Source organism: Phasianus colchicus, chromosome 6 (genome assembly GCF_987193195.1).
Source record: "Phasianus colchicus chromosome 6, bPhaCol1.hap1.1, whole genome shotgun sequence".
Lineage (NCBI taxonomy): Eukaryota > Metazoa > Chordata > Aves > Galliformes > Phasianidae > Phasianus > Phasianus colchicus.
The window spans coordinates 41,992,973-42,014,827 of NC_143441.1; the positions used below are offsets into that span (position 1 = coordinate 41,992,973).

Below are 21,855 nucleotides of genomic sequence, written 5' to 3' on the forward strand. Positions count from 1 at the left end.
CCTGGCACCATGTAAAATGCGAAATCATTGCCTACCAGAACTTCTATAGAAGTCAATACACCTTTTTGCTACACAGACATCATTTGCCATAATTATGACAGGATTCTGGCCCAAAGAAATGTTGAGTTTAATTTGCAGAAGTTAGTTCCTAATTTTGAGTAATTGTGTATATGCACATGCATGTGTGTGTGTTTGTATGCGTTTGTGTAATCAGTGCAAAGTAATCAGATGCCTTCTTGTTGGAAATCCAATACAGTATCTAAAAAATTGATCTAACAGTTCCTGCTCCATCCAACTGGTGTCTGAAATCAATGTTGCAATGATTTTCTGGACAACTGCAAGAGCTATGAGCTAAATTAAGTTCTGAAATTGCTGCACCTGAGCCAGTTTCCACAGAAATCAGTGAGAACTTCCTTAGTAAATTTACTAGAAATGGTACTGCATTATAAGGTTCCCAAAATTGAAGGGATGTTTGCATGAAAGTTTGTTCAGTGTTGGGTTATTTGTCAGTTGCTGTTTTTTGTTGTTGTAAGGGGGAAGGGGTGGGAAGTTGGTTTTGTTATTTGGCTTTGTGTTTGGGTTTGTTGTTTTTTTTTTCTCTGGAAAAGGTCTGTGAGGATAAGAGATCTTAGACTTGGGAAAGCCTGGTCAAACAGGTGGGTTTTGCATTTAGTTTTTAATGTGGTGAGTAGTGACTCTTGTTTCCCCACAGCAGCAGGAAATTGATGTGAGCTTTTTATCTGATCCTGCAATAAATATACAGTTTTATATCTATAATATTCAGGATAATTATTTTCTCTGAGAATCTAGTTTAACTAATGTCAAAACCATATTTCAGAGTATTTATTCATTTGTGTCTTTAAACATTGCTTAAACTATGTATTTTAAATGTCTTAAATTTGACTATTCGTTGCCCATTAAAAATTTTCAGCATGAAGTTTTTCACTCATTATAAAATTTAAATGTTATAAGTATTGGATATCCGTGAAGCCACTAAAATGTCAACATTATGTTGTTACAGGAAGAGTGACATTAACACTGTAAAACTATTACGTATTTTTGCTCTATTTGCACAATACAAAAATAGCCTAAATACATTTTTAATGCAATCAGATGAATTCCGTAAATCCAAATTGTGTGCTAACTGCTCATGCTGATTAGTGTGAAATATTAATTTGCACTAATCAGACTGAGGCAAGGGAAGCATAATAAATTTGACACATACATTTCACGCCTTACAGTGTTGGAACTTGTTTACAGTGCAGTGCCTGTAAACACTATTGGTGCCGTTAGTTACGTCACAGGGGCTGTGCATTCAAGGTGTGCTTGTGAAAATTTCCTTAGCTGATTCTTCAGCTAGCTTAGTGTCATGAAAAACCTGATCTCTCAGAGCTGATAGCCTACACTGACTGAATATTATCAGAATGAGTCAGAGCATCTGACTCCTGCCCTAGTTGTTTCATGAGTAAGTCGTTTACATTCATGTTACCACTGCTCTCCTTGCACCAGGGTGTAATTAGAGCCCCCACGCTAATGGCTTCATGCTTTCCTTTACCTTACATTTACAAGCAAAACAAAACTATAATGCTAGGCCCAAAGAAACAGGACAGCTATTAGACAAATACACAGGTGGGCACTGACATGTCAGTTTTCATACATTATGTCTGAGGTCACTCTTTGCAATCCCGTCTCTCTTTTGCAGAACAGAGCTTTCAATTCCTGCTTCCATGGGATAGCATTACCCACTATCAGCATCTGATTTAGCAAACACATTCTTCCTAGACACCGTTAGGCCATAAATCCATCATGTGATGTGGTAAGCAGGGTCTCCTTCTCTCTAATACATGGCAAAACATTTAGTACCTTAGATGCTGGGTCACAGTGGAATGAGAACCAGATAAAAGGCTGTAGAAGAAATGAAAATTATTTATGTGATTTAAAGATAATCACGTGTATAACTGAGAAATGATAATTCATGGAGGTAAATCTGTTACTGTCCCGGTTTCAGCTGGGGCAGACTTGATTTTTCCTTCATAGTGTCTGATACAATGCTGTGTTTTGCCTCTAGGAGAAAAACAATGTGGATAACATTGGGTCTATTCAAGGCTGGAAAACTGCAGAGCATGAAGGATAGATGTGAATGGAAATATGTATGGTGGAAGTAACCATGTGGTTGAACTACAAAATTCCAAAACCTTGTAGTTCTGTTGGCATTTTGTTGGTTTCTGTCCTAAACATTTCTCTTTCTTCTAATGATGAATTATCCCAGGAAACAATTTCATGGATGCTGTGCTCCTAGCTGGATTTTTAGATTTCCTGTTAAAGAGGCACTACAAATAAGATCGGAAACATGAGGTCACCCAGCCTGTGATAAAGAAGAGGGCAATCCTTGTGCTGTGAGAAAAATCAGTGTGTAAAAGTTTGAAATCTTGAGATGATGTGTTTGCATGTGATTAATACAAGCTAATAAAACAACATGATCACCTCAGTGTTCTGCTCCCCAGGGCAGGAAAAGCTAAGCATATTGCTGAGCAAAGACCACAATGCTAAGCACAAAGCTAAGTGCTCATTACAAGCTTGTGAGCTTGACCCCAAAGAAATTAGTAACTGCCATTTACACGTAATCAGATATACATTAGTTATTTAAAAAGAGGCATGATATGCTCAACAATACCAGTTTGATTCAGTCATTAATAATTCTTAGAAGCATACGGAATTTGCTTTTTATTTTAAAAAATGCATTTGAAACTTAAAACAAGTTGATAGTTTCAGTTCTGACTGTAAAGGGACACATTTCCATGGCAACATGACAAATGATCATCATTTCTTGGTTCTGTTTAGCTTTTGAACAATATATCTAGACTTAGAACAAATTTCATTCTTAGTTTCCTTCCCATAACTCTGAAGATTTTCTTTGTCTATACATCAAAGGAAATTAGGTCACTCTGAAAATAATGCCTCTTATTTATTTCCAAGGAAACAAGAACAGATACAAAGAGCACAATAAAAGTGCTTGATAGAGCAAATCCTCAGCTACAAAACACTTTTTTTTTTTTTTTTGTCTCCATAAGCATTCACCAAGCACCAGTGAATGTCAATGAGTGCATTTTTTTCCTCATGGAGAAAGTCAGTTCCAAGCTTCATGTGCATTTCCATATCAGACAACACGCCATTGGGCTGCCCTTCTGCCGCCATCTATTGCAGCAACAAAATGTAATGGAATGCTGACAGGAAGGTCAACCAACAAACATCAACATTGCCTCTGACATTGTAAGCCAACAACACAAAATAGGAAGCATTATTTTCATAGCAGACCTCTTAAAAGAACCATTGGCAATTGTATGAGTACAGATGTTCAGCTTAGGATATCTGTTTAACTTTAAAGGGCCTATGAATTGACTCCAAAACTGTCTTGAAAAATTTGATACAAACATTTGTCTGTGTATTTCACTCCATTGCATTAAATTATACAATAGCTAATCACAAGTTGAAGCCTGTGCTTTATTAGGCATGTTTAGCTTGAATAAATGCGACATCTTCATTCATTCATTTTTCCCAACCCTGTCAAGGTTCATAAATTAAATACAGTGTGACAAAGTCGTCTGGATGGAGAGGATTTAAGAATACTAGATCTTGATGCTTTTATCTCTTCTCACACAAGTACATTCCACTTCGGTCCTTCACAGCTGTGTGAGGGGGAAAAAAAAAACAAAAAACGAACAAAGGATGACTCAGATCCTGGCCTTTAAAAGCATTTTTTACCTCTGCACTAAGGAGAATTCCATTTTTGGAAAAAAGTAATAATATATATATATCCACCACTCGTAAGTCATTATATATACTCAGAAATTCACATTCCTCTGTCAGAATAAATCTTGCATGATTACATCCAGAGAAACTTTAATTCTGTTTGTGGTTTCAACTTATCGTATCAATATATTTTCCATTTTTAATTCAGACTTTTTCATCAACTAGACATTTAATGTCTTCACAATTACTCTATCATATTTCATCTTATTCTTCCTCTTTTAATAAGAGCTAATAAGATCTCATTTAGACAGAATATCAAGACTTCACTTAGCTACAAAATTATTCTCTAATATTAGATGCATTCTCATTTACTAAGTTAACATTTTGTGAATTTTAAGTCCATCCTCCTTTTTTTGCTATGTAAGCAAAGAAGTATTAAATTTTTCAGTTTGATGTTTTAAGTTTGTGTGCTACGTATAACAGCTTACACTCTTTTACTTTATTTAAGAATTTAAATTCATTATAATAAGGAGAAAAATAAACAATATAACAAATATATTTAGTTAAAATACACAATTGAACCTTTTTCCTTATATTTATTACTATTCGCAGGATTGGCTTCAGTATTTTAGGTTCTCTACAAACCCTTATGAGGAGATATTACTCCAAAGCACTTCTAACCACACTTTTGTGCCATTAATTAATCAAATTAAATGATGAAGAAGAAATCATTGTGAAATAATTTAGTTGAATCCACCAAAGCTTTGCATCATTTTAGCTACATCTGTTTAAAAAGTAATCTTGTTTCACTGATGCAGACTCTGTTTAAAAATAGAATTTAATAGTACTACATGATAAGGTTCCTGCAATGTTCCACATTTGTATATTACATACAGTAGAGGAAGAAGAAGTAAAGGGTCACTCTGCAGAAAAGGGTGTCTAAGGTTTCAATCATTTAAACATCTTGTCTAAAGAAGGCAAGTCAAGTTCAAAGCAGAGAACAATGAAAAGAATCCCAAAACAGGAAATATCTGTTACAGACATTAGAGATGCAGTAGATGATCCAGGTGCAGTCACTTACTGACCAGGAAGGCATATTAGGCTTTGTTGCACAGAATAACAAATCCCCAGAGCATTCAGCCTGATATGCAGCTGCAAAGCACAAGACAAACAAAAATTATTCCGGCAATAAAAAAATACAATAGAAATCAAAGGATATAGTTCTGCTTCTAAAAATAACACTGCTCATTAGACTTCACCTAACAGGCAATGTGCAGTCTACTTACTATGATTTAGAGATAATGTGCATATAAACTATACTAGCGCTTGAAGGCATGTAGTATTTGGCAGGATAGATATAATTTTTGGTGTTTATTAGCACCAAAATTAAAGAATAAAAGGCTGAGAGTGTAATGAGCCAATAAAATTATTTCTTAAATATCTCCATTTTGTGGAAAGATTGTTACAGTGTGCACAAAGAATAAGAAGAAAATAGGTTTATATAGCAAAAATAAAGGAGGAAGGTACAGAAGGCTTCCAAGACAACTGGATCAATTGGATTTACAGGTTCAAAAATGCACATACAAAGCCCTTTCCTGAAAAGCAGAGTTCTGATCTTGCTGAACATTTTCCCTAGTTAATAGCAATCCTCCTGCACCAAAACAAATCAATGAATCAGCTTCTCATATATGGTAAAAAAATTTGTTCAGGGAAGTGGGGATGGAAAATGATGTGGGAATGAGCTGGTAAGAGGGGGTTGAGCATCCCTGCTCAGTGGTGAGGGGTCCAGTAGCCACAGCAAAGCAGCTTACGGTAGCAGAAGTGGGGCTGCCAGCCATGCACACCCTTGTATGTCAGTAGGTCTAAATACACAGCCCTGCTTCATTTCCTCCCCTTGAATGCCAAAAGCACTAGTGATGGCTTCATGCAACAATACTGACCTCTGTGAACCAAAAAAATGAAAAAAAAAAAATACAAAGACCTTGTCCAGTAGCTGAGAAATCTATAGGACATTTCCCTCAGCAGGGTTGCCGATTTAGAAGGAAAGAATTTCTCCTGATGTAGTGTCAAGGTCTAACTAGGCAAACTCTTTCCCCCAAAATTTGGACTGACTGGATAAAAAATAAACTCTAACAAAGTAATTACAAGGCTGCTTCTTTGTGATTATTGTCATTTTCCTATGGGAACTAAAATATAAGAAACATTCCCAGAGTCAAAATATCACAGGAGAAAAAGAAAAGGAAAAAAAAAAAAAAAGGAAAAACAAAATGTTGTTACTGGTCTTAGAAGTAAAAGAGAAAAGTTAGAAAATTCATGACTTTCCAGAGTTACAAAATAATGCAGATAGGTAAGATATAGCTCCTCTGGAAAGGGAAATGAAAGCCTTTTCTATTGGACTGACTTGATCCTCTTGTGAGATGGGTTGAGTCAGACATAACACAAGAGAAATGCCAGATTATCACTGCCATATGAGAAGCTGCGTTTCCTTCTGTGACTGGTCGTTATGAGCCAAAATTCATCAAAGGACAGAGTGAGTTTGAAGTTTGCCACAGCTGGAGTAAAAACCTCATCCAAGGATTCAAAAACAGCAGCCTAAATATAGGTTCTTAAATAAATGTAGCCTGTTTTCAAAAATGTGTTCTGTCAGTTCCCGTATGAAAATTAGGCCAAATGTACTTCATAGCTTCAGTGGGGATTCAGTAAGCCAAGTACAAGCACAGATTTTTGAAAACTTCAATTATGTTTTAATTTCAAAAGCTTTTTGATTTCAAAAGCTTTTTGATTTCAATAGCTTTTCAAGCTGAACACTTCAAATTCAGTCTTTGAATACAATAAGTGAACATTCCCAAGCAGGTACACAGGAGAAAGACCCATATTATGGGTTATCTGTTGGTAAGCAGCTGTCTCCTACCACACTGGTTGACTTACTCTATTCAGAACAAGAGGAGATCTGAGAGTTGCATTTGTCCCTTAGATCGTGTCCCATCTTATCTTGTAAAGAGAAACAGAGAGGCAGTGGAAATGCCCAAGCTTCAAATCTACCAAAGAAGAAATTTTGGCAGCTGGAAGAGCAATTCTTCCTTTCTGTGGTTCTACAGCACTTTGCAGCCATTACATTAAACAAGTCGAAAAGTAGATAAAATGGATACCAAGTGCTCATAAATTCCAGGCAATCAACCAGTATTTTTTGACGTCACTGTAAATTTTGATTAACGCCTTAAAATCAGCAGTATTAGTTCTCAACACAAGAATTGGTGCTTGTGAACTTGCAAGATACTGCATGACCTCAACTCTGCTTCAGGCCACATTTTGGCTGTCAGTACACTGAATACAGTCATGTCTTATTTGGAAAACAGGAAATGAGAAGGAAATTTCAGAAAGAGGATTTCCTCAAGGAAGGGAGATTTTTAAGGGTGTGGAAGACAGATTCTTCAAGGGCTGTCTGAGTTAGTGCCAAATAAAGAAAATAGATATACTGCTTCAAGCTAAGAATGAAAATTAAAGTATCATTGATATCTATTAACTAAATAGTAAATGTTTAAATAAATAAAACATATTATAAACACGTTAAGTAATTACTGCTTATAATCCCACTGTCACTTCAAACAAAGAAAACTACATCATGGTTAGATTGTCTACACCTTTATTGCTTTCTAAATGATGCATCAGATTATCTTAACTGCAAAATAAAAATCCACTGGTTTTGTTATGCACAAACACTGTATCTGTGGCTTTAAATAGAGGTTGCTATTTTTGCAACTGTTAGAAGTATTTTATTTCTTTAAAATGTAATTTGTAGTTGACTTCATTTACAAGATATAGTATCAGTGAATGACGCATCTTGTTCCAAAATTGGTATTTCAAAATACCAATACCGCAGTCAAATTTCAATGCATAGGAATATGGGAAAACAGAGTCCTAGATCTGCCCTCCTTCCTCAAGATACAGCTAGGCAGGAGTTTATAGTAAACAAAACTAGAAAAGCATCCTTTAAAACATTTTATCAGCTCTGCAATGGTATTCAGTGTTATGCTTTAGAATTCACTAGAAAATACTCAGGGCTTGCAGCCAGGACTGAATGTTTGTACATGCTTAATAAATACAGTTATTTGTAGTTCAGAAGTACATGTGTATTCATATTGTTTCGGTAGGCAGAGAACAACAGACGCAATAGCATTTAATAGTGCCCATAATTTTGGATCTGTAATTCCAGTGAAGTCAATGCGTCCTCTTTGGTGCTTAAACTAAGAAATATGCTGGAATTACTTCAAACACTTTAAAAGAAAGCAATCTTAGTATCTTAAGAGACTTCATAATTTCTATATTTAGAAAAAAAAAATATTCTAAGAGAAAATAAGACATCAGACAGAACACATTCCTAAATGCATAAATGCAGGAGGTTTTTTTGTAATTATGGACTGAATTCTGGGAAGATACATCAGTTTCTAAAAATAGACCTGAAGTAAAACATGTAGGAATAAATCTGACTTTCAATGGCAGTTTCATTTCCATTAAGACAGAACCATTCAGATAATACGCCTAAAATTAGGTACTTTACTTATGATACCTTAAGCTGCATTTGCATACCACAGTATCACCTCTGTTTGCTCCTATTAGTAAAAAACACATGATAATTTAGTCTGATTTGGTTGCTTAAAGTGGAAAAGCCAAAGTTTAGGCACCTGGGAATTTTCCCTTCAGAGGTATTTATGTACATTACTCTCCCTGAAGTAAAATGGAATTCAGAAACTAAAAATGGTAAAAAATGCAACTTCTTCATGGCAACAACGAATTACTGCTCTGAAGTGCTGAAAATCCACTGTTTATGTTCATGAAAACAAACATGCATAACAATGGATTTCCAGCATAAACGCATAAATACAACACTTATGTTTAAATATAGTGAACTTTTGTTTGTTTGTTTTAATCTAAACTTAATAACTCCAAGAATCTTGGAAACACAGAATAATAGGAGTTGACTGAGGACTCTGGAGATAATCTAGTCCAACACCTACTCCAAGCAGGATCAGCTCAGCAGGTTGCTCAGGATAAAATCCATTCAGATTTTGGTATTTACAAGGATGGAGACTGTACAACTTTTCTAGGAAACCTATTCTTGTAACATTTGGCCCATCAACCCACCCTACCTGCCTTGTAGTAATGGCTTTTTCCTATGTACTTGAATTTCTTGTATTTCTTTTGGTGTTCATGGCCTCTTGTTATGTCAGTAGGCGTCACAGGGAAGCGTATGGCAGCCTTTTATTTACACCTTTCCAGCAAGTATTTATACACATGAATAAGATCCCCCTAAGTCTTCTCTTTACCAAGCTACAGTCTCACTTTGTCAGCCTCTCCTTACACACCTTTGTGGTCCTGCATTGGACTCACTCCAGTTTGCTCACACACAGATGGATATCACTGGACAGGGAATTCCATACTTATCTGTGACCCCAATGGAATTGTAGCCCTGCAAATGCATTCAGAGTACTAATTCCTCCTATTTGTGCATACTGATTTCCCTGAAAAAGTGTCTTCTCACTCTCTTATAATGCTCCATTCCTGACAATTCTTTATTTGCATGTATACAGGTGAGTTGAGCTGTCTTCTGCTCATTTGTGTTGATTTTGAGATCTCTCTTTTCCACATCAGCCTGTATACTTGGTTTCCCATCCAGTGTACCACTTTCCCCCTTGATTATTAGGGTTAGCGTCTTCCCCACAGTCTGTTTTTCCTAGTTTAAAGCTCTCCTCTGCAGGTCAGATAGCCTGCTGGAATAGATGTCTTTACCTTCCTTGGATTGGCGGAACCTCTCTTCCTAGAAGTTTTCAGTTCACAAAAAAGGCTGTGGTTTTATAAAACAAATCCCTGTCACCAACACCAGCTGTGCAACCAGTTGTTGATTCTCAGGGTCCACGAACAACAGATGTGCATGAATAATCTCACAGTAATTATACTGCTTAATTGCAATACTGTCTCATGACATAGCTGATATGGGGCTGATCACAACTCTGAAAGAAACCTGGGTGCTGTGAATCTCAGTACACAATTTTGGGCTGAATCCTCTCTGGTTTAATAGACGATTGGGAGTTTAGACATGTAGAGATTTGGCATGCAGATCTTTATATGTATGCCTACCATAAAGGAAGAAGCTTTTCCTGGGGGTTATGAACAATTCAAACAAAGTTTAAGGAATGTTTTAGTGGTTTTATAAATATCTCGGTAAGAGAAAAATTTTAAAAGTAAAACAATCTTGATATGTCAGGAACTTAAGCCCCAAGACAAAACTTTATAAATAGTCAAATATGCCCCATTTTTTAAAAGAAATCCTGATCCCCAGTCTGGCTTTTTAAACTCACCTCTGATAATTTTTCTGAATTTATTGTTAATTTTACTTCTAATCTGAATGGAATTGAAAGGAAGAAAGAGCTGTAGAACTTCAAAATGCTTTCAGTCATTATCATTTTATTAAACTTTTTGTAAGCAGGTTTTCTTTCTCTTTGTGGATAATTGTCATTGATTGGGAATGAACAAGCAGCAGTAAATTCCAAAATGCCTGCATTTCACTAGAAATAGCAATTACTCGATGCCTAGTAATACGCATTTCAAATGTGTTTGGTATTCTTTCAATATTCATTGATTACTGTTGTCATCACAACAAATTAAAGTGCATCTAAACATATGAGAGCATATAAGACGTAACATACCTGTTGAAATCCTGGTTCTAAATCAACCATTGACTTTACTATTGACAATAAACGAATGTCAAGTCACTGGTCCTTCAAGTCAGGTGTTGAGACTCTATCAGTGACCAATGATCCATGCTCATCTTTCCTTTAGGAAAAAAAAATATATATATATATATATATAAATTTATTTTGATTTCAGTAGGATTCTGATTATTGTAATTCTTCCCACAACTTTCAGGTGATCATCTCTAAATACCAATAGACGCCTGGAGTACTTCTAAATACTCTTAGATAACAGTGATACTTCAGGATGTGATGTAAAATGCCTGTATCATGTATGCAGTGGAATAAAGAGTCTACTTTAAAAGAATCTGAAGAAATATGAATTCTACTACTTTTCTGCTGCGTCATGACTGCTTGACTTTGGAAATTTAGCTGATCTTTCTAATACAAATGCTTGAAGAAATGTTTCTGTCCCATAGAACCTTGAGCAATCTGAAAAGTATGCAATTCCCACAAGAAGGAAAAAACACTGTGTTTCAGTGTTATGCTGCAAAATGCAAATGATTATAAACTGATCACAGAACTCTGATGGGAAGAGGATTAACTAGGAATTAAAACACAAGTTCAAGATGTGTTTTAATTGCTTAAGCAAATGTCCAGAAAAGGAAACTGAAATCAAATTGAGATTTTCTAAAATCTAGATTGGGATTCATCTTTTCTAAATGTAGATACCTTCACTGAGACATCTAATCAACTGATCTACTTACTCTAAGAAGCTTTTAAAGTCAGTGCAGACCTAGTCAGTGAAGTCTTAGTCTGACTTGTCACAGTTCAAAATCCCTATAAATATCCACTGTACTTTTTTCAAAGAAGATTGAAGACGGCTTTCTTAACTGTGTGTACACATATAAGAGATGTCTCAAGTTAGAATTTCTTCAGATAAAATGTAATAAAATCCAAGCTCCTTGTCTGAATTGTCAAAACATAAATCATCAGTTGATCAAACAAAAGACCCAAATATTTAACAATCACTGTTCTGTGCAGGTAATCGATAAGTTGCATTTAGATAAATTCACATTGATTATATATATACCTTTTTTTTTTTTTTTTTAATAGAAAACTTCCATGTTTACATTTTGTGCCTCCGAATTCCACTGTAAACAAGGAAAAACAGAATGCTATGAACTGAGGTAATAGTCAGTTAACGAACACTGAATTAGAAATACTATTGCACATCTGGGCATAAGTGAAAGAAGAAAAAATCTATTTCAGTCAGGCTTGAATTTCATTCTTGAAAAATGTCATATTACACTTTGAACATAAGCCTGAAATCCTTACTGGTATTTTTGGCTAGTTCATGTATTATGCTGATGTCTGGCTGAGTTTACATATGAACATATTGGTTTTCTCTTCTCCCGCATCTCTCCTCCTCCAATACAAACAGCATGAAAGTATCAGTGCTTAACAAAAAGAGAGAGGCCCAAGGAGTGGGCCAGCTCCTGGCTCATGCGTAAGGAAAATCTTTTTTGTTTCTGACAGGATGTTCTGGAAACATCTACTTTTCATTTCAGGCTTTTCTGTGACAAAAACAAGCTCTTTCTGAGCCTATTAAATTGATTCAGTTTGAGGCCACTGACATGTTACATTTTTCCACTGCCTCCTTATTGTCATTCTTGTTCATGTCAGGAGGGAGTTAAAAGTAAATATTTAGTTTTACCTGGCATTTTTTGTGCATGCTAGTCAAATGTTTTTTTTTTTAAAAAAAAACTGCTTGAGTGTGGCAACATTTTTTTTTCAGGAAATGTGAGTGTATGGTTAGATTCACTTAACTGTGGGGCATTTTATCAATCCACATTGCTGTTATTATAATTTATGTCTCACTGGGAGAGTATGGAAAAACTGTTCTCACATTTATTTTGCAAGACCCTGAGAATGAGTTGCGCTTCACTATAATTTCATCATCAAGAAATTAAGATCTAATTTAGTGCCTAAAACAACCCCTTAGTTTCACCTTAACAAATGAATTTTCACCAGATTTTCCATTACAAGACACTGATAAATTTAAAATGCTGATAAATTCAAAACACTTATGTTCCACTTAACTACTTCCTACTTATGATAAAAGAGGATCATAGAATCATAGAATGCCTTGAGTTGGAAGGGATCTTAAAGACCATTTAGTTCTAAAAAGAAAATTCTGTTGGATTCTCCATGTAAAAAAGATCCACAATCTATTGAGAAGATGGTTGGACTAGATAATCTTATAGGCCATTTCCAACCTTGTGATACTATGATTCTATGTTCTTTTTTATTTTATTTTATTTTTTTTACAAAATGCTAAAACGTAAGCCTGTGATTTTATCTTCCACTTCTCCTAAGACAAAATATAAAATATAGGGTTTCATTGTTTCTCTGTAAACAAACAAAAAAAAGGAGCGGCCTCTTTATCCTGACACACACACACCCACATATACACACAACCAGCCCCCACCCAAGCCTGCACACACATAAATCATGGTTAATCTTTGCTGCATGGTGAAAATATCCCAAGGTCATCCAAGGCTAACATGAGCTTCTTTTGGTTTGGGGTGATTTTTTCATTACCTTGAGGCTGAGTCTGCATGCTTTTTGTCTTGTTATTATTTTAATTTCCAGTAAATCTTCAATTATATTTTTTACAGCCCATAATGGTAGACATGAAAAAAAATGATCAGACAGACTTTGCTGTTATATGCTGTTAAGATACAGATGTTTCTTTTTGAAGACACGCTAATACAGTTATCTCTAAATAATTCTGAGTCTTTACAGTGAAAAAAAGTAAGTCTTCATTTTATTTATCTCTGGGTTGACACTCAGGTCAAGCTGAAGATTTTGCTTCCAAACAATCTCTCTCATAGCCAAATTTGGAGATGTCTCCAGAAAATATTCCCACTGATTCCAACAGCACTTAGCAAGTGTTGAAAACTGTGAGTAAAGCTGTAGGAGTCTGACATCTAGAAAAGATCAGCATAAAGTCTGAGTATATGAGGATATTCTGAAGGGAAGAAAGAAAGGATCTACTCTGAATATCCAAATGGTGATGAGCTTATAGCTACTCAGTTTCTGAGATGATGGCAGTATGTCACATGCAGTACAGCTCAAGGAGAAGTGCTGGAGAAAGAAACGAAGAGGTCTTTCCCAGAAATAAAAAGAGAAGGAAAGATTGCATATCTCAGAGATACAGTAACATAAATAATTGCAAGTATAAGCACCACTGCTATTTAGATGGGTTAAAAAAGAAATTCTGTGGAGAATGACAGCTGTACAGGCTTACTACATGGTAGACTTAACACGAAATACATTATGAGTCTACAGGTTTCCATAGCAGGGCAAATTGGAACTACCTGGATCTCCCCTCTGCTTTCCATCTGAGTTCATTTTGCTTCCCAAGCTTGCCTTGAGCTTGGCAACATATAATCCTGCAATTCCACCTGTAGTTCCTTAGCTGCTGCTGTAAAGCATCCTGTATGACATTCCCTGGCAATATCCCCAGAATTCAGCATTATTATTCATTCTGGCTTGCCATGAGGCTTCTGCTTCTGAAGCTTCCAGCTTCAGTGTATTCCAGACAAAATAAATAAATAAATAAATTTGAGACAGAAGAAAGATAAGACGAAAACAGTGGTTTTCTTTTAAAAAAGAATTTAAAAAATCACCATGATCCCTATGAAAACATTGGTACCACAAAGGTTATAATGTTGATATTGTACTGATATCATTTAAGAATATTCTTCAGAGGAATAGAACCCACATGGCAACAGAAACTCTAATGTTAGAAGGAAGATGTTGGTACTTAGCTTTACCATATGCCTGTTATTATAATAGCATTCAGAGCATTTCTAAGTTGCAAGACATTATTCCACATAGAGATACCCCAATGATCTATAAACAGGCTCTACTGAGAAACTAATTAGTGAAGGCATAGCTCTGTGTTAATTCTACACTACTGCTGCTGGTATTTTTGCTAGATCTTTCAGAGAAACAAATAAAAGGCACAGTGAGATAAAATAAGTGGCCTGGAGATATAGAGGGTGGGATTCATCTCACCTGATTTCAGACATCAAGAATGTAGACATATAAAATCAAGCAAGTCCCTGGGGCTCCATTTATAGTCACTGGAGATAAATATGCCCTTTTAGGGTGCCAATCATCTATCCTACTTCTTATGTCTAATTTAGGAGGCAACGAATTGCCCTCTGGATTCTATTGACTAGTTCTTCACTGATCGTCCAGTGAGCCAGAAGCCAGATGTAGATGTCTTCAGTGCACACATCTGCATTTATCAATAAAATTCCACCTAAAAGTAAATAATGAAGCTGAGAGCAGGTCATGTTTCATTTTTTTTCTAGTCTTGTACACTATTCTGTGGATCCAACTACCTCCTTGTTGCCTTTCCTAGTAGTGGAAAGACTTGCAATTCTGCTCTAAGATATTTGGTCTATGATAATTATCATATAAATTAAAGTTTATTTATTAGACTAGTCAGTAACTAAGGGATTGGCCAGTATCAAAAATTAACATATCAAAAAATGAAACCTAATTTTTGTATAATTAAAATTTATCCTATGTTTTCAGTTGCATTCTCACTAGTCAACATCACAACAATCACAGTCTTCAAAATTTTGATTTGACTGTGAAAACAGAGATGAAGTTATGCAGATATAGCATCAGGTCTTGTCAGAGGGGAATACACAGCATTATGAAACATAACCCAGTTATGAAGAGTGCAAAGAGAAACCTGCCTCTGTGTACAGAAAGAGACCTACGTCCACTAGGTATGAACAGGTATTAAAACTCAGCAAGCATTGGCTGAGCCATGTGAATGAAAATATAAGATGAATGAAAATGTCTGTGGGATCCTAGCTTCAATTTGCTGCAGAAAACAAGGTACTGAAGAAATGATAAAGGAAGGATACTGCAGAAAGCATAACATTTCATTACTAAATACACTGGGGAGGGGTTTGCTGCAGATTCAGGAATTTAAATCTGTAGTCTGCAAGCTAGATATCTACATGTGAGCTGGGTGCTTGCATTCCTAACAAAACCAACTGAGATTGCATAGCACAGTGCTGGGCTGGCCAGACACAGGTGGTTCCTGTGCAGGGTGAACAAGCAGATCTCTGGGGTCAGTTAACAGCAGAGGGAACATATATGCCTATCTTAGATGTAGATAATCAGAGTATAAATCTCTACAATTAGATCTACCCATGCAAAGATTTAATTAACCCAAAACGGTATGCAAGGCATAATATACATATACTATCTTCCTACCTCTGCCACAGCATTCATTTGGGATTAGAGCCAGCAACTTGCAATTAGCTCTCAGCTGTTGATATTTTTTTTGTTCTGGGTGTGGTTTTCAGAGGTTTGGAGAGCTGAAGTAGATAGAGATGTGACTGGAATGTAGATTATCTATTTAATATTACTGAATCTGAGAAATTACAAGCTAGGTGTCTAAGCTGGTCATCAGAAATTAGTACAAGGTCTTGATTGCTTTGGCTATAATTTATTTTTATTTTTTTTTTCCCCCAGTTCTCCATCTGTAAATTGAGTTAATAATACACTTAATTGCTAGGGCTGATGTGAATCTAAATTTGTAATGTTTGTGAAGAACTGAAAAATTACAAAAAGAGCACCATTAAAAAACATAAGAGGAACTTAATAACATTGTATTCAGCTGAGACTTTAGATTGTGATTAATAGTACCTGAAGATGTATGTTGAATAAAGGTGATATAAACAACTATTTAGTAATTATACACACAGATAAATAAAAAGAATAGATAAATATGTAATTAAAGTCTGTGTCAAAACACAAATGCACAAGGGGCTAAATGAAGCTTGCATACAAAAACGATAACATTTGTAAAGCAATGCCAGAAAATGAAAATCTCTAAGTACAGTTCAAATATGGTATATCAGTGAAGAAAGTAAAGGTAGTAAACCATCACTCGCTATTGTGGGAACTCACTGAAGAGACACAAAGTTGTTTGACACCCTTTTTTCATCCTCTCTATAGCTGTGTTCGCCCACATTAATTGTTATTTACTTTGTGTTGATCCTCTTCACTTCTCTTTCAGCTCATGTCCTTCTCCTTTTATGCTGTAGTTAAAGATATTTCCTTCTGCAGCTGTTCCAACTTCAGCTGCTAGATGCCTCTTGCTACCATGTAGCCATGGAACTACTTCAGGAACCATCAGGGTCCTTGATGGGATCCAGATTTGTTCTAAGAAATAACCTTTTCTCTCCACTTTTGCATTTTGTGTTACTTTCAGATTCACTATAGCTCAGCCCAGCTCTGGTCTGAGTCAACACAATTCCATACAAACCCAGCTTTGGCAGAACTGGGGTAAGAGATGTGGGGTGAGAAAAAACATAGGAGGGGGAAGTGGGAGATGGGAGAAGGGCAGCTGCATTAGCTGGTTAGGAGAGAAAAGTACTACAAATGGAGGCCTCCCCACTCATGGCTCATCTTTAAAAAAAGCCCCTGAGAAGCACAGGTGGTTTGTGCAGAAAGCAGTTTGCATTTTAATCTTATTTCTTTCCCAAATGTGGCAGGAAAGTGCTATCCTCAGCTACAAAACCTCCCCTGGGAACCCACCTCGCCTTGCAGCTCTTGTGTGCTGACTTCCCCTGGTGTGAAGGAAGGTTGAAGTGCCAGCTGTTAGAAGGAATAATTATCACAGCACTTCCTGCTAGCACTTCAGATTTTAGAGAGGAGAAGCAGAAGTTACCTGATTCCAGAGTTTGGATTTTTGCTTTTTTTTTTTTTTTTTTTTTCCTCTTTCTTTCTTTCTTTTCTTTTCTTTCTTTCTTTTCTTTCTTCCTTCTTCCTTACTGCCTTTGCCTGTAGCCAGTGAATTAGTTTTACCCTGAGGATTCAACACAACACATTGATAAGGTCTATCATTGCGGTGACCACATTCCTGTAAGTCATACCCATAGTACCATTTTAAATGAGATGTGGGCTAAACCTGTCCTATTATAGACATGGAAATCCTCTCACATTTAAATCTAATCCACGTCTTCTAAACATTTAGGATGATGGTAGTGACTAGGAAACGCTGAGAAATGTGTCTGCGCTCCAGATTACAGAACACAAAGGCAATAACTGTAATGTGCCATTGCTCTCTGCCTGCTTTTAGCTTACAGCTAATTGCATAGATAGGGACCATCGTTTACTGCTGATGCTTATGCACCATTCATTCACACACAGCAGTCACTTCCTCATCCCTATGTTAATTGTCTGTCACTAGCAGCATAGCAAGTACCTCTGTGAGGCCATCTAAACACGCTGTTACCCTGCTATTCACTCTGCTTGTGTTCCCAGACAGACCATAGCTGATCATCGCTGAAATAACAGCTATGTGTATTGGTTTTACAATGGTCTGAAACCAAATAAATTAACAAACCTGCTTCAGTTGTTTTCTATTATCCTTCCAAGACCTGATTAAAGCCTATTTGAATGCTTCATTTTCTCCTGTCGTTGCTTCATTTCATTTTGTAAAATGTTGGCACTCAGAATAAAAATGTAATTAAACTATGGCACAGAAGGAGGTAGCTTTGATCCCACCTAGCTTAGTGAAGAAGACAAAACAGGCACATTTAATCCACTGTTTGTTCAGTTACAATGTGCTAGTTTTAAGCTATGCACATTCCAATGACTGAATGAATATGTGTGGAATGCCAAAAATTAACGAGAGTTACTATTAGTGCCATACAAAGGCTGTTATAGAATACACCAAAAATCTCTAAACAATGAGGTCATGTCACCATAAAACATAATGCATGGCTAAATCATAATGCAAAAAGAATTTTGAAATACCGTATTTTCACATGGCTAGCCTGTGATTCAGCAGAGTTTATGAATATGCATTTGTAGAAAAAGAGATTCCTCCTCTCCTAAATTTCTCCACTGATTTCCTCATCTCCCTCTCCACATCTCCCTCTGCTTCTGCTGCCCTCTGTCTTTGCCTCCGCTTGCCTGTGTATCCCCTGAGGACTGTCTGGAGGTGTTTATTCACCCGATCTTTGGTGTAGGCATACAGATTATCAGATATGCAAGTTTTATCCATGAATGTATAAAAGTGTTCATTTTGTGTGGAAAAAAAAATGCACACACACACATCACCAGATGTAATAATACCCATGTTCAGCATGTTTTATCCTCAAAATGCCTGACAAAAGCTCACTAATTAATCCTCAAAGCAATTCTTTGAGCTAGGCATGTTTATTCCCATTTCCTAGGCAGAGAGAGGAAAGCTCAGAGACTGACTGACTGTGAGAGCTCCCACTGAAGTTGGGGGATGGTGAGAAAAATAAAATACTCATCAGCTTTAATGGGACTTGAATCGGGTCTAAAGTGATTTCTCTAATGCCATCCCAGTGGCAGGATTAGGAAAAAGTCATCCATAGGTGGGAGTTTCCCAGCAGAACGCAGGCAGACAAAGCAATGACGGCAGGTGACAAGGTAGCTCTGCCCTGTGATGGGGTCACACATCTCAGTGGGCAGCCAAGGTGTGATATGTTTTATACTGCAGTGAGAGGATCCAAGGACTGCAGTTCCTCCTTACAAACAGCCCCCACTCCTGATGCTCTCTCGCCCAAGACAGCTGAACAAAATGAAGGATATTTCTGATTGATAGCTGCAACCTGCAATGAATTATACTTAGGTGGTTTATTAATATGAAGCACGTTAGCAAGAGTACATTGTATGCCTGTCACAGATGAAAAAACTAACTCTATCGATGACCGCAATCCATTCATTTTTTTATGAATCCAGCATCCTCCAGAGAATATCACAAAACCCCACTCAGTGACTCTGAATACTACATTTTGCATTTAGATTTTCTGGCTTAGAGAAAAGAAGTGTAAAATCACAAGCCTGCACAGCGTTCCCCACTGACTACTGCATTTATGGAGTCTTTTGTGGTGTTATTACAGTGAGCATATGAAATACAATGCTCATGAATCTAGGAATAGAGGAATAAATACACCAGTATTTTTTAAAGGAACAAGAGGCAGTTATACAGGTTTTATCCTACACTTTGGAGTTGGAATGTTATGTTCTTTTTTTTTTTTTTTTAAAAATGCATGAACCTTAAAATAATTTAGAATTAAAATAACTTAGAGGCGTAAGATAGACTCTTTGAGGCTTTTAGTCTGCAGCAGTTTTTTGAGGTCCTCCCCAAAGGCCTTGTATATCCAGTCATACAGGACCATAGAATCAGAGAATTGTCTGAGTTGGAAAGGACTCTTAAAGGCCATCTGGTCCAACTCCCCTGCAATGAACAGGAATGCCTACAGCTAGATTAGGTGCTCAGAGCCCCATCCAGCCTGACCTTGAATGTCTCCAGGGACGGAATGTATACCACATCTTTGAGCATCCTGTACCAGCACCTCACCACCCTTATTGTAAAAAGCTTTTTCTTTATATCCAATCTGAATCACCCCTTTTTTAGTTTGAAACCATTTCCCCTTGACCTTGCTAAAGAGTCTTTCCCTTCTTTTTTATGGCCACACTTTAGGTACTGGTTTTAGACCAAACCCATTTTGTTAGGAATAAGGGGATATGGGTGTGTGTCCAGAATGATTTAAAATTGCCTAGGGCTCAGAAAAGTTATAAAAGATGAACCAAAAAGCACCCCACCTGCATTATATTGCTTCTGACTTGGTATCCCCAAGCACTTGGGCTGTGCAAATATCAGAACTGGGTATTCTGAGTCTAACTGGTCCCTACAGAATCTAAAAGGGGAACTGTAAGAAAGGAGAAAGACTCTTTGGCAGGGTTTGTTGTGACAGGACAAGGGGAAATTGTTTGAAACTAAAAAAAGGGGAGATTTAGATTGGATGATAAGAAAAAGTTTTTTACAATAAAATAGTGAGAACAGGGGAAAAAGCTGCCCAGAGATGTGGTGGGTCCCATCCCTGGAAAAAGTCAGGGTCAAGCTGAACCAGACTCTTAGCAACATGATCTAGCTGTAGGTGTCCCTGTTCATTGCATAGGAGTTGGTCTAGATGACCTTCAAATGTCCTTTCCAACTCAAACAATCATATGATTCTATGATTTAATTATTCAGACTGAAAAGAAATGAGTGCTGAATGAATGGGCAGAAGTTTACCATTTTGGACTTCTGGACACATACTTCTACAGTATTTGTCAGAGTATAAACCTCTGTATTCTAGTACATTCCTAGGTGCTACGAGGTCCTCAACAACCATGGACCACAGTGTTTTATCCATTCCTTTATTTTCAGAGCACTTTTCTACACCTGAAACCTACAAAACTTCATGAGACTGAGCTTTCAAAACATGTCCTTTGCAAGACATTCCCCACAATCAGCTACCTTCCATGTGACCAAAAAGTGGCATGCTTTGAACAAAACATCACTCACAAGAAAATTTGTCCCAGAGCATAAACCAAACCTCACCATGAGGTTTGTCCTTTTAGCCTTGCACTTCTGTCCTTCACTGGAGTTTGGTGGGTCACTGCTGCTGGCCTGAGCCTCAGCCCTTCTAACTTCTCCTCTGACTGAAGCTTCAGATGCACTTGGAGACCCAATAAGATGCATGTCCAAATCTTAACAGCCAACAGGCACTCACCTGCCATACAAACCAGGACATCCATTAGCTCACCAGCACCTTACTTTACAGCCTGAATTCTCTCTAAAGCTTCTGTGCCCTCTGCACCAAACACCACAGAACGAACGTTCACTAGGAGACCTACTCCTGCAAACACTCATTTTGAATTCTGTAAGTCCCTTTTTTTCCCACAGGTATAAGACTATTTACCTACCTCAGATCTAATAAGACTTACTTTACTATGTATGAAGAAAGATTTCTGAATAACATATAAGAATTCAAAACATTACTATTCATAAAGAGAAATCATGAATCAAGCCCAGACCTTCATGAGTCTAATCTGTTACTGGAGTCACAGTATTATTTTGTAGAAACAGATACTGCAAAAATCTCCCTAATTGAAGCAGAAGTTTTGCCAGAATGAAGACAATAGTCTGCTGCAGGAGATTAATACAAAAGATGTTTATACTTACTGAAGCTAAATATTCATTGCTTATACTATTTAATAGGGAAATAAACAGTTAATTTGTATGTTTTGCTATATCTGAAAAAAATACATCTTTATTCAGATATGCCTTATGCTGTATCTTTTTATGTTTGAGAAGTTTGTCTCCCTTGAATACCTTCATTGTTCTTACAGTTCCCGCTTTTAAAATTTCTTGCAGTTCTTTTCATTACTTCTTTTTAGAAAGCATTTATCCTTATAATTCTCCTTGAAGATCATTTATAGATGAGGTATAAATCTCAGTCATATGAGCTAGTTATTGCAGCTCAACAATTCAATATGCATTATCTGA

The 21,855-nt window shown here is 36.6% G+C and overlaps 1 long non-coding RNA gene across 1 annotated transcript; it reads right to left on the reverse strand.

Annotated features, from left to right (window-relative positions):
- Positions 1-3,044: 3,044 nt before the first annotated feature.
- Positions 3,045-10,576, reverse strand: LOC149917569 (uncharacterized). Its single transcript, XR_016467543.1, has 3 exons — positions 10,455-10,576; positions 4,836-4,902; positions 3,045-3,686 (listed from the first exon to the last, which is right to left on the reverse strand). It is a non-coding gene; the product is annotated as an uncharacterized LOC149917569 (long non-coding RNA).
- Positions 10,577-21,855: the final 11,279 nt, after the last annotated feature.